Source organism: Babylonia areolata, chromosome 12, assembly GCF_041734735.1.
Source record: "Babylonia areolata isolate BAREFJ2019XMU chromosome 12, ASM4173473v1, whole genome shotgun sequence".
Taxonomy (NCBI): Eukaryota; Metazoa; Mollusca; class Gastropoda; order Neogastropoda; family Buccinidae; genus Babylonia; species Babylonia areolata.
In genome coordinates, this window is record NC_134887.1 from 3,336,488 (window position 1) to 3,348,500 (window position 12,013).

The 12,013-nt window shown below is 46.3% G+C and overlaps 1 long non-coding RNA gene across 1 annotated transcript; it reads right to left on the reverse strand.

Moving 5' to 3' along the window:
• Positions 1-754: 754 nt before the first annotated feature.
• On the reverse strand, positions 755-5,058 carry LOC143288322 (uncharacterized). The gene is made up of 3 exons (XR_013056080.1): positions 4,995-5,058; positions 4,248-4,351; positions 755-2,493 (listed from the first exon to the last, which is right to left on the reverse strand). It is a non-coding gene; the product is annotated as an uncharacterized LOC143288322 (long non-coding RNA).
• Between the last annotated feature and the right edge of the window lie 6,955 nt (positions 5,059-12,013).

Sequence of the window (12,013 nt, forward strand, 5' to 3'; positions counted from 1 at the left end):
CATACAGAGAGACACAGACACACAGACACAGAATCACACACATGCACAGTCACGGCCGAGTTTCGGTTTGCTTCATCATTCACACTATGGGTCATTTGACTTCAGTGCTGATCACAAAACAATGGGTCATTTTTTAAATTAATGTGTCCGGGAAAAAACATCACTTTCTTCCTCCCCGCATTAACGATGTGTACTTTCATTTGCACATGAAGTTCTCTGTGGCTATTTTGTATGTGAAATATTTAATATGTGCGTGCGTGCCAATGCGTGGTCGCGCGCGCGCGTCAGTGTGTGTGTGTGCGTGCGTGTGCGTCAGTGTGTGTGGTTGTGTGCGTGTGTGTGCGTGCGTGTGTGTACGTGCGTTTGTGCGTGTGTGTGCGTGTGTTTGTGTGTGTGCGCGTGTGTGTGTGTTTGTTTACTAGTCTGTGTGTGTGTGTGTTTGTGTGTGTGTGTGTATTTGTGTGTGTGTGTGTGTGTGCGTGGGTGCATGATCTAATGTTCTTATTGTTGTTATTGCTGCTGTGGTTTGTTCACTGCTGAAGAAAAAAGGTTTCCTGTTAAAGATAACATACGTGTCAGTGCGCACTTACTCTGACTCAAGGAAAACACACACACACACACACACACACACACACACACACACAGACGGAGAGACACACACACACAGACGGAGAGAGAGACAGAGACAGAGAAAGACAGAGAGAGAAAACTCTAAACCTGAGATCGTGAGAGACTCGTCACTTTGCATTGAGACTTCTGACGTGTTGGTTTTGTTTATTTCTCGACAGGTGAGCAAATAGTTTTGTCAGTATCAATGTGTGTTGCAGAAGATGAAGTCATTTTACTCTCATGTCCTTTCACAAAGGCGTCAATTTACTTTCACGTCATTTTGCTCTCACGCCATTTCACTGTAGCGTCATTTGCTCTTACGTCATTTCGATTTCACGTATTTTACTTTATATCATTACTATTCCTGCAGCCTTCAGTCTATATGCAGTTGTCAGTTTAGTCTTTCGCCCCATTGTTTCAGAGGTATGCAGGTGTGTGAAAGTTGGCAGTGATAGCAGTTTGATATGTCTCCACGTTCACAACTCAGTGCTATAGATATGAATAACATATTTACGACAACTTCTACCGGTACCTCTACAACAGCTGCTGCTATTACGATGACAACTACCACCACTACTACTACTACCACTACTACTACTACTTCATATTATATTATTATTATCATTATTACTTCTTTTTAAAAACAATCATTGTTATCATTATCATTGGTATTGTAGTATATGTATCAGTGTCATAATCATTATCATCTACCTCCTCCTTTTTAATAATAATAATGATGATGATAATATAATGATAATAGTGTCCAAGATCACATTCACACCGAATTAATTTTCATCTGGTTTAGAGAAGTTACAGTTAAACATATTTTTACTGCAAGTTGTTGAAGTCTTACTTGAACGAAAGCGTGTCTTCACAAGTCAGTGGGAATGCTGATGTTTTTTTGTTTGTTTTTTTAAGTTTTACTTTCATTGTCAGTTGTTTCTCTTGTTCAGTTCACGGCTTTCCTTTTGCGAAATCTATTAACTAATTTTCTTTAACTCTCTCCAAACTCCTAATACGAACGGCGAAAGAGACGACGTTAACAGCGTTTCACCCCAATTACCATCATCAAAATATTGCAAGCGGAAGGCTCTTATACTGAAGACGTGAATGTTGTTGACAAAGAATACCACAATTCTGACGACAGAAGCTAAAGGTTGGGTCATTCAGACACCCACTGGACATCCGAGGGGTCTGTGTAGAGGAGAAGAGAGGACTGGCCGTACTGAGTGAGTTAACAGTACTAATCTTTATTTGAAATATTTGTCTTTCCTTCCTTCCCAAGTTTACTATGTGTCCCCCAAGAAACCATACAACGCCCCTTACTCTACTTGTTACTGTGTCATTCATCTTTCAATGGAAACATTAAACTGTGAAAACTTGAATTAAAAAAAATGTCTCATTCAAATGTGAAAATTGATATTTCAACACAAACAACTGTCTACAATCACAAACCATTCAAATGTGAAAATGGTCACTTTAACCAAAAAAATGTCTACAGTTACACAGCATTCAAATGTGAAAATAGATATTTCAACGCACAAGAAAGTCTACAATCACACAACATTCAAATGTGAAAATTGATACTTAAAAAAATTAATTAAAAAAAAGTACAATGATCAGTATATGTGACAGGACATCAAATAAAATTACTTCTCCTGATACGACAAAATGTCTCCAATCACCAGCATATGTGACAGGACAATAATCAACCCAAACTCCTAATACTTAACAAAATGTCTATAATCACCAGAATATGTGACAGACAGCAGGATCCCGAAGATGCTTTTGTATGGCCAGCTGAAGGAAGGCCACCGGTTACATTTGTATGCGTACGTAGTACGTAGACTATTTGCTGGTCCGAGGGAGATGGTCAGTGGTCCCCTGTCGCAGGACAAACAGTAAATAACAATGGGGCTTACAAGTAGTGTCTTTAAATGCAACCTGAACACACTTAACATAGTTACTCTGTGTACATCCCATTGTCTGAATGGGTAATTTGTAAGTAGGTTTGTACACATCACTGGGTAATGACTGTTTTGGCTGATGGTATTCTGCCATTTTTCTTCCAAAATAAATTTTGAACGATATGTACATCATACTCAGGCTCCATTGATAGCTGCCATTTGAAAACAGTTTGGCCACTCATTCAATCGTCTGTTTCATTCACGATGTCGTGGATCACATGTCGACAGACTGTTGGTCCACATTTCAGGACCTCTGTCTACATATTATAAGGACCTCGGTGAGGACCTCTGTCTACATTTAAGGACCTCTGTCTACATATGTGGTTCGTCCGTCGGGATCGACGAGGACCATCTAGTCATCCTGGGGGTGGGTGGGTTGGGCTCTGTGGGTGCGCAGATGACTGGTCAGGCCAATCCGCGCCCAGAAGGTTCTGACGCAGTGTGGACAGTGGATGGTGGTGGCTGTCGGGGACTTGCTGGCACTGCTTTTCCTGGCCTGTCTGTGTTGCTCTGCTGCAGCAATTCTGTTGGCCTCACAGGATTTGGCACCTTTGTGGACAGCTGAACGCCACTTTGGTCTGTCCATTGCATTCAGCTCCCATGTGTCGTGGCTGATGTTAAAGGCCTTCAGAGAAGCTTTCAGAGTGTCTTTGAAGCGCTTCTTTTGGCCTCCATGGGAGCGCTTGCCATGTTGGAGTTCGCAGTTTCTTGGGGAGCCGGTGGTCTGGCATGCGAACTACATGGCCTGCCCAGTGCAGCTGGGCCTGCATCAAGATGGTGTAGATGCTGCGCAAGTTTGCACGAGTGAGCACCTCTGTGTCAGGGATCTTCTCTTGCCACTTTATGCCGAGAAGTTTTCTGAGGCTGGTGGTGTGGAAGTGGTTCAGCTTTTTGGCGTGGCGTTTGTAGACCGTCCATGATTCACATCCATAGAGCAGTGTGGTGAGAACTATGGCTTTGTATACTTTGAGCTTTGTCTCCAGGGTGATGCCTCTCCTGTTCCAAACGTTCTTATGGAGTCTGCCAAAGGCAGTGCTGGCTTTGGCGAGTCTGGCATTCACCTCGTCGTCGATGACAACTGTGCGAGAGAGTGTACTGCCCAGATATGTGAACTTGTCCACCGCGTTCAGTCGTTGCCCATTGATGATGATGTTTGGTTCAACGTAAGGCTTTCCTGGAGATGGCTGGTGCATCACCTCAGTCTTCTTTGTGCTGATTGTGAGGCCAAAGTTGTCACAGGCAGCAGAGAACTTGTCGATGCTGTGTTGCATGTCAGCTTCGGAGGCAGCGTTGAGAGCGCAGTCATCAGTTTCAGTTTCAGTAGCTCAAGGAGGCGTCACTGCGTTCGGACAAAACCATATACGCTACACCACATCTGCCAAGCAGATGCCTGACCAGCAGCGTAACCCAACGCGCTTAGTCAGGCCTTGAGAAAAAAAAAAAACAACAACGGGGGAATGAATAATAGATAAGCTTGCATAAATAAATAAATAAATACTAATTATAATATAGAAAAAGGTAGTAGTAATAATATTAGTAATACTAATAAAATGATAATAATAAAACATAAATAAATAAATAAATAAGACAACAATGGTGATAAATAAGCGAATAAATGTAAAACATGCAGTCATCAGCAAACAGGAAGTCGTTGACGGTGTCTGTCCTCACCTTGGTTTTTGCTTGAAGCCTCCTGATGTTGAAGAGTGAGCCATCTGTGTGGTACCTGATACCAATGCCTATGTCCACATCTCTGAAGGCATCTGTCAGCATGGCTGAAAACATGAGACTGAACAGGGTTAATTATATTATTATTATCTAGTTATTTATTTAGTTATTTATTTTGTTGTTGTTTTTCTCAAGGCCTGAAAAAGCGTGTTGGGTTACCCTGCTGGTCAGGCATCTGCTTGGCAGATGTGGTGTAGCGTATATGGATTTGTCCGAACGCAGTGACGCCTCCTTGAGCTACTGAAACTGAAACTGAAACTGTCTGTTCCCGCTCTAAAGAAAGGACCGTATGGAAGTTCTGAGAACACTGCACTTCTGAAAACCCAAACCTTTTTCTCAGTTTCTTCTTTACTCCCTTACTAAGCGCCGCGTTGGGTTACGCTGCTGGTCAGGCATAAGCTTATCAGATGTGGTGTAGCGTACATGGATTTGTCCGAACGCAGTGACGCCTCCTTGAGTAACTGAACTGAAGTGACGAACAAAAACGATCACAGTTAAACCAGTTATTTTGACGGAATCCTCTCCTTCGCGAGAGTCGCCATGTTGACACAGTCACGCGACCGTGTTGGCGTTGGTGTGTGTGTGTGTCTGTGTGTGTGTTGTTTCTCTTTGTGTTTGTCTACCGAATAGACTCGACTCGCGATGAAAGGAGGAGGAGCAGGTAAAGTCGGCAGAAACGAATTCACTGACCTTGGCTAGACAGCCGTTTCAACTGCATAATAGGGTGAAATGGTGGGAAAACACGGCCGACATCCTAGTCTGCACAAGCCCCAGCTGCTATCAATTATCTAAAAATAGATGGATGCAGCTGGGGGCTACTGCCTGGAGTCTCTCTAATTAAGCTGGCAAAGCTGTTGTGCCTGAAAATTAATTTGGTTTTAATAAGTTTCTCCAAACAGCTGGACAAGAGAGAGGGAGAGAGAGAAAAAAAAAAGGTTACACAGCTGTAAAATGTTAACTGCAACGAAAATTTACAGGAGGGGGTGGGGGGGTGGCAAAGAAAGAAAACGAGATAAAGGTGATGGCATACAGAGAGAGAGAACGAACGAACGAATTTTATTGCTATTAAGCTGTTAAGCCCATTCAGCAATGCGACACGACACACAGTAATTGTGACGCGAAGTCACAGACATGGAGACCATGGCAATGTTTTCTTTTTTCAATGTACAATCACATGACACAATCGTTATTGTCAATATCGATATTGTCACTGACAAGAGATTCTGTTGACAAGGTGAGGCACAGTAGCGAACACATCAGCCCAGGTGGAACTGGATCAGGCCACAAAGAGTTTGCAAGTCTCGTTCTGCACGTGCTTGTGTGACAGTGTGCTGTGTGTTGTGGATTCGTTTTCCTTTTCTTATTTTGGATAGCATGACACGTTCTTCCTCTAACATATTCTGTTCGTCCTGTTTTATAAACCAGAAGGTACAGTCCACATCACTATTTGTGCTGATCGAATATTCAAGTGCAATATCATCTGATTCACATAACAGCACATCTGCACCATCATACCTATTAGAAACAACCTTTCGAAATGCTACATTTCTGTGTCTGTCTCTCAAACGTCTTTGTGTCGATCTGTCAGTCAATGTCGCCACGTAACTCTTTACAACACCAACATCGAACCCAGCCACTGTACTGTCAGTTACTGACTCACTGTCATTGTCTGGCTGCTGAAGAAACTGAGAGGTGTCGTAGTCCGATGGTGAAGGAATATTCACGTTGCCTGTCACCTGTGACACACCTGTTGCTGGCTCGTCGTTCTGGTCCGTGCACACCGTCAGTGTGTGTTGTGTGTCTCTGTCTAGCACGTCAGCTTGTTTGGAATGGTTGTCAGAAAAGTACTGTCCCTTCACAACACAGTCAGCACCAGCTGCGACACTTGCCTGCCTTTCTTTCTGCTGCCTGGCTCTTTCCTGGTCCCTTCTGATGTGACTGGGCGGTTTCCTCCTGAAGTACTGTACCTGTGTGCAGCGGTTCAAGACGGGGTCCGCCATTGTTGCTGACATTTCAGTGTCAACTTGTTTCAGTCGCAAAACGACCACTGTGCTGTCGCCGTCACCCACCACTTTCCAACTCGTCAGCGCATTGTCGGTCATCAGGGCAGACAGGGTTTTCTCCACAGTCGCTGGAAGCCCAGTAACTGGCATTTTGAAGCAAAATTGACGATTTTTGCACAGCTCTCAGAAGTGTCGCCCTGTCGCTTCGCGCTGCGTCACGTCGACCCCCCACAGAGAGAGAGAGAGAAAGAGAGAGAGACTGTTTTTGCTGCTGTGTTCTTGTTTGTTTTGTTGTTTTTTATGGGACCTCCAACCTCCTTGCTAATTTTTCCCATTTCAAAAATATCGCAGTTTATTGCCAAACTACAACGATCAAATATTTTTCTGAAAATGTCTACACTCTACTACTGCCCAGCAGTGAAATATACGCTGCCAGCCTCCAGCAAGATGGAGAACCGACTGCCGCGCGCGGCGGCCTGTTTATATTACCGCTGTTGCCACTTCCCGGCCAACACGCGTCCCTGTGTCAGTGCTATCTTTGCTAGGCAGACACCACATCATATGTACGCACTCATGCACACACCCACGTGCACACGCACACACAGACACACAATATACACGCGCGCGCACACACACTGACGTGCGAGCACGCATGAACAGGGCCTAAATGTTAAAGTTCGTTTCTTGTTCATAAGCATAGACCCATTGTACAGCACACAACTGATTGTATACACTTACACTTTGGTTTACCGGAAGGAAACGGGCTCGCTTTGGACAGGGAAACAATTACAGGGATACAGACACACAGAGAGACACACTCGGACATACAGAGAGACACAGACACACAGACACAGAATCACACACATGCACATTCACGGCCGAGTTTCGGTTTGCTTCATCATTCACACTATGGGTCATTTGACTTCAGTGCTGATCACAAAACAATGGGTCATTTTTTAGATTAATGTGTCCGGAAAAAACATCACTTTCTTCCTCCCCGCATTAACGATGTGTACTTTCATTTGCACATGAAGTTCTCTGTGGCTATTTTGTATGTGAAATGTTTAATATGTGCGTGCGTGCCAATGCGTGGTCGCACGCGCGCGTCAGTGTGTGTGTGTGCGTGCGTGTGCGTCAGTGTGTGTGGTTGTGTGCGTGTGTGTACGTGCGTTTGTGCGTGTGTGTGCGTGAGTGTGTGTGTGTGTGTGCGTGGGTGCGTGATTTAATGCTCTTATTGTTGTTATTGCTGCTGTGGTTTGTTCACTGCTGAAGAAAAAAAGGTTTCCTGTTAAAGATAACATACGTGTCAGTGCGCACTTACTCTGACTCAAGGAAAACACACACACACACACACACACACACACAGACGGAGAGACACACACACACAGACAGAGAGAGAGAGAGAGAGACAGAGACAGAGAAAGACAGAGAGAGAAAACTCTAAACCTGAGATCGTGAGAGACTCGTCACTTTGCATTGAGACTTCTGACGTGTTGGTTTTGTTTATTTCTCGACAGGTGAGCAAATAGTTTTGTCAGTATCAATGTGTGTTGCAGAAGATGAAGTCATTTTACTCTCATGTCCTTTCACAAAGGCGTCAATTTACTTTCACGTCATTTTGCTCTCACGCCATTTCACTGTAGCGTCATTTGCTCTTACGTCATTTCGATTTCACGTATTTTACTTTATATCATTACTATTCCTGCAGCCTTTAGTCTACATGCAGTTATCAGTTTAGTCTTTCGCCCCATTGTTTCAGAGGTATGCAGGTGTGTGAAAGTTGGCAGTGATAGCAGTTTGATATGTCTCCACGTTCAGAACTCAGTGCTATAGATATGAATAACATATTTACGACAACTTCTACCGGTACCTCTACAACAGCTGCTGCTATTACGATGACCACTATGCCTCTCCTGTTCCAAACGTTCTTATGGAGTCTGCCAAAGGCAGCACTGGCTTTGGCGAGTCTGGCATTCACCTCGTCGTCGATGACAACTGTGCGAGAGAGTGTACTGCCCAGATATGTGAACTTGTCCACCGCGTTCAGTCGTTGCCCATTGATGATGATGTTTGGTTCAACGTAAGGCTTTCCTGGAGATGGCTGGTGCATCACCTCAGTCTTCTTTGTGCTGATTGTGAGGCCAAAGTTGTCACAGGCAGCAGAGAACTTGTCGACGCTGTGTTGCATGTCAGCTTCGGAGGCAGCGTTGAGAGCACAGTCATGAGCAAACAGGAAGTCGTTGACGGTGTCTGTCCTCACCTTGGTTTTTGCTTGAAGCCTCCTGAGTTTGAAGAGTGAGCCACCTGTGCGGTACCTGATGCCAATGCCTACGTCAGCATCTCTGAAGGCATCTGTCAGCATGGCTGAAAACATGAGACTGAACAGAGTGGGGGCAAGAACACACCCTTGCTTGACTCCGTTGGAGACAGGGAATGGTTCTGAAGTCTGTCCGTTGTCTTGGACTCGGGCCAGCATCCCATCGTGTAGTTGCCGTATTATGGTGATGAACTTTCTGGGACATCTGTACTTCGCCATGATTCTCCAAAGGCCATCTCTGCTAACAGTATGGAAGGCCTTGGTCAGATCGACATAAGTGGAGTAAAGATCGGCGTTCTGTTCCTGACACTTCTCCTGGAGTTGCCTGGCAGCAAACACCATGTCGACAGTCCCGCGTTCTTTCCGGAAGCCACACTGGCTCTCTGGTAGGAGACCTTGCTCAAGGTGCGCTATGAGACAGTTGAGTAGCACTCTGGCCAGAGTCTTGCCTGCGACGGACAGCAGGTATATTCCACGATGGTTGTCACAGGCCTGACGATTTCCTTTGCGCTTGTACAGGTGTATGATGGAAGCGTCTTTGAAGTCCTGTGGAACTGCCTCATGCTGCAGATGAGCTGGAATAGCTGATGAAGCTTCTCAGTCAGCGCCATACCACCTTCTTTGTAGACCTCAGCTGGAATGGAGTCTGAGCCAGGGGCTTTGCCATTGGATAGCAGACGGATAGCTTTCTGGGTCTCCTCCAAAGTTGGAATGGCATCCAACGACTCACTGACTGGCACCTGGGGGAGTCGGTCGATGGCTTCATCATTGATGGTGGAAGGGCGGTTCAGCACGCTGTCAAAGTGTTCAGCCCATCTCTCAAGGATCCCGTCCTTGTCAGTGATTAGGGTAGAACCATCAGCACTGAGGAGTGGAGCAGATCCGGAGGTGGTGGGACCGTAGACTTCTTTCAGGCCGTTATAGAAGTTCTTCATGTCGTTCTTGTCTGCAAAGCCCTGGATCTCATCAGTTTTGTTGCTCAGCCAGGAATCCTGCATCTGCCGCAGCTTCAGCTGGATGGTGCTGCGTGCGCTCTTCAGTATGTCTTTCTTTGACTGTGACTTGGGATCTTCAATGTGGGCTCTGTAGGCTTGGCGTTTGTGTTCTAGCAGCTGCTTAATCTCAGTGCAGTTCTCATCAAACCAGTCTTTGTGCTTCCTGGCAGAAGGCCCCAGGCACTCCATGGCAGTGTTGTACACCATCTCATGAAGTGCGCCCCATGCTGCCTCCACATTCTGGTTGTCCAGCACGGTGGACTCAAGGCGTTCCTCCAGGGTGTCAGCAAAGCTCTGCTTGATGTTGCCTAGCTCCAGCTTGTTGACATTCAGGCGTTTGGGTGCTTTCATGCCCTGAGGCCGTCTCTTGGGCTGGATGCGGAGGTTGAGTTTGGAGACGATAAGGCGGTGGTCTGCCCAGCACTCGGCGCCGCACATGGCCCTCGTGACACGTACGTCCTGCCGGTCCCTCTTCCTGACGATGACAAAGTCGATGAGATGCCAATGCCCTGAGCGAGGATGCATCCATGACGTCCTGTTACGGGTAGGGAGGCAGAAGGCAGACTGTGTTTCTGATAAGAAGGTCGTGCTCGGCACATGTCTGGAGAAGTAGTTGACCATTGCTGTTACAGTTGCCAACCCCATGCTTCCCAGTCACGCCTTCCAAGGAGGTGCTGTCACAGCTAACTCTCGCGTTAAAGTCACCAAGAATGATGAGCTTGTCTGCGTTGGGTACAGTGGTGATGGCAGCGTTCAGGTCCTCGTAGAACTTGTCCTTGAACTCATCCGGGTTGGTCATGGTGGGCGCATAGGCGCTGACAATGGTGGTAAACTTCTTCCCGTTGCATAAAGGGAGTTTCATCGTCATCAGGCGATCGTTCACTCCTTTCGGGGGGCCAGCCAGCTTGCCAACAAGGGTTGTCTTCACTGCAAAGCCAACTCCAGCTTCACGTCTCTCCTCAGGTCCACGACCACTCCAAAAGAAGGTGTAGCCTGTGCTTCGCTCACAGAGTTCGCCTTCTTCTGCCAGTCTGGTCTCACTTAAGGCAGCGATGTCGATGTTGTACCTGGCTAGTTCACTCGCAATGAGTGCTGTGCGTCTCTGTGGTCTGTCCGAGTTGCCTCTGTCCAGAAGCGTACGCACGTTCCATGTGGCAATCGTCAATGGGGTGCTCCTTGTTTTCTTCTTTCTTTCCTTTGTGTGTCGACCGCTTGAGTAGGGTCCCCGTCAGCCGCGGTATGCTGACTAGTGTGGTGTGGAGCAGGCAATGTTTAGGGCACCTTTTCTAGCCCCTTCCTCACGCCATGGAGGTGAGCAGTGCTGTCCTGAAGAGGGCTGCTCAGTCGCTCAGGGGGCTGCCGATCTCCACCACTGCTCCAGTCGGTGAAAAACGACCCCAATACCTGAGCCGCCTGTGCGCAGGTCCGCGGCTACGACTGCCAGTGTACCCACACCTGTCGCTTCGTCGCTCACCTGTCACCACAGGGCTTGAGGAAATTGATGGTATGGGATGAAGGATGACTGATGACTTGCGCGATGACTTTGTTTATAGTGAGGAGGAGTTGCGCACCGTCGACCTCACTCTCTTGTCCGAGACCGTCTATATCCAGTGGCAAGACGAGGTCAAGACGACTGGAGATGGAAACGGATGCAGTGGATGACCAGGATGTCCTATGTGCCTCATCCTGCCCTCAGCACTCCACAGTGCTCTGCTGCAACCGCCTTCCTCTCCGTTTTATTGCCGTCTGTATCCAAAATCAGTTCTGTCCAAAGTTTCAGTTTGGAAGGATCAACCATGCCTTTGAGTGAAAGTGCTAAGGTTACCATTGAAAACTGTTTCAAGGAGAAAGGCTGGGGTGGAAGAAGGATCGTAAAGGAATTTCCAGGCAAGGGGTGGAGTCATGTCACTGTAAATAGACTTTTCGCTAAAATACGCACTACAGGGTCAGTAGCACGTAAAATTGGCAGTGGGAGACCCAAGACTGCATGTTCGGAGGAGAGTTCAGGTTAGTTCAGTTACTCAAGGACTGAGATGTAACTGCGTTCGGACAAATCTATATACGCTACACCACATCTGCTGAGCAGATACCTGACCAGCAGCGTAACCCAACGTGCTTGGTAAGGCCTTGAGGGAAAATAAAAAGAAGTAAAATAAGATACAAAAGTTAATAAATAAATAAATAAAAGCAATTAAATATGAATGGATTTCTTAAAGACTATTCAGACTTGCCACAACTTGCACTGGATCTTAACAGCAAAGACAATGTTTTATTCATTCTTACACTGCACCTTGATGGCAAATCAAACTGTTTTGGGAGAACAAGGACCGTGTTGAGGAACTGATTCAATTCCAGGAGGAGAACCCAGGGACCCACAAATCTCTTAGAGAAGTT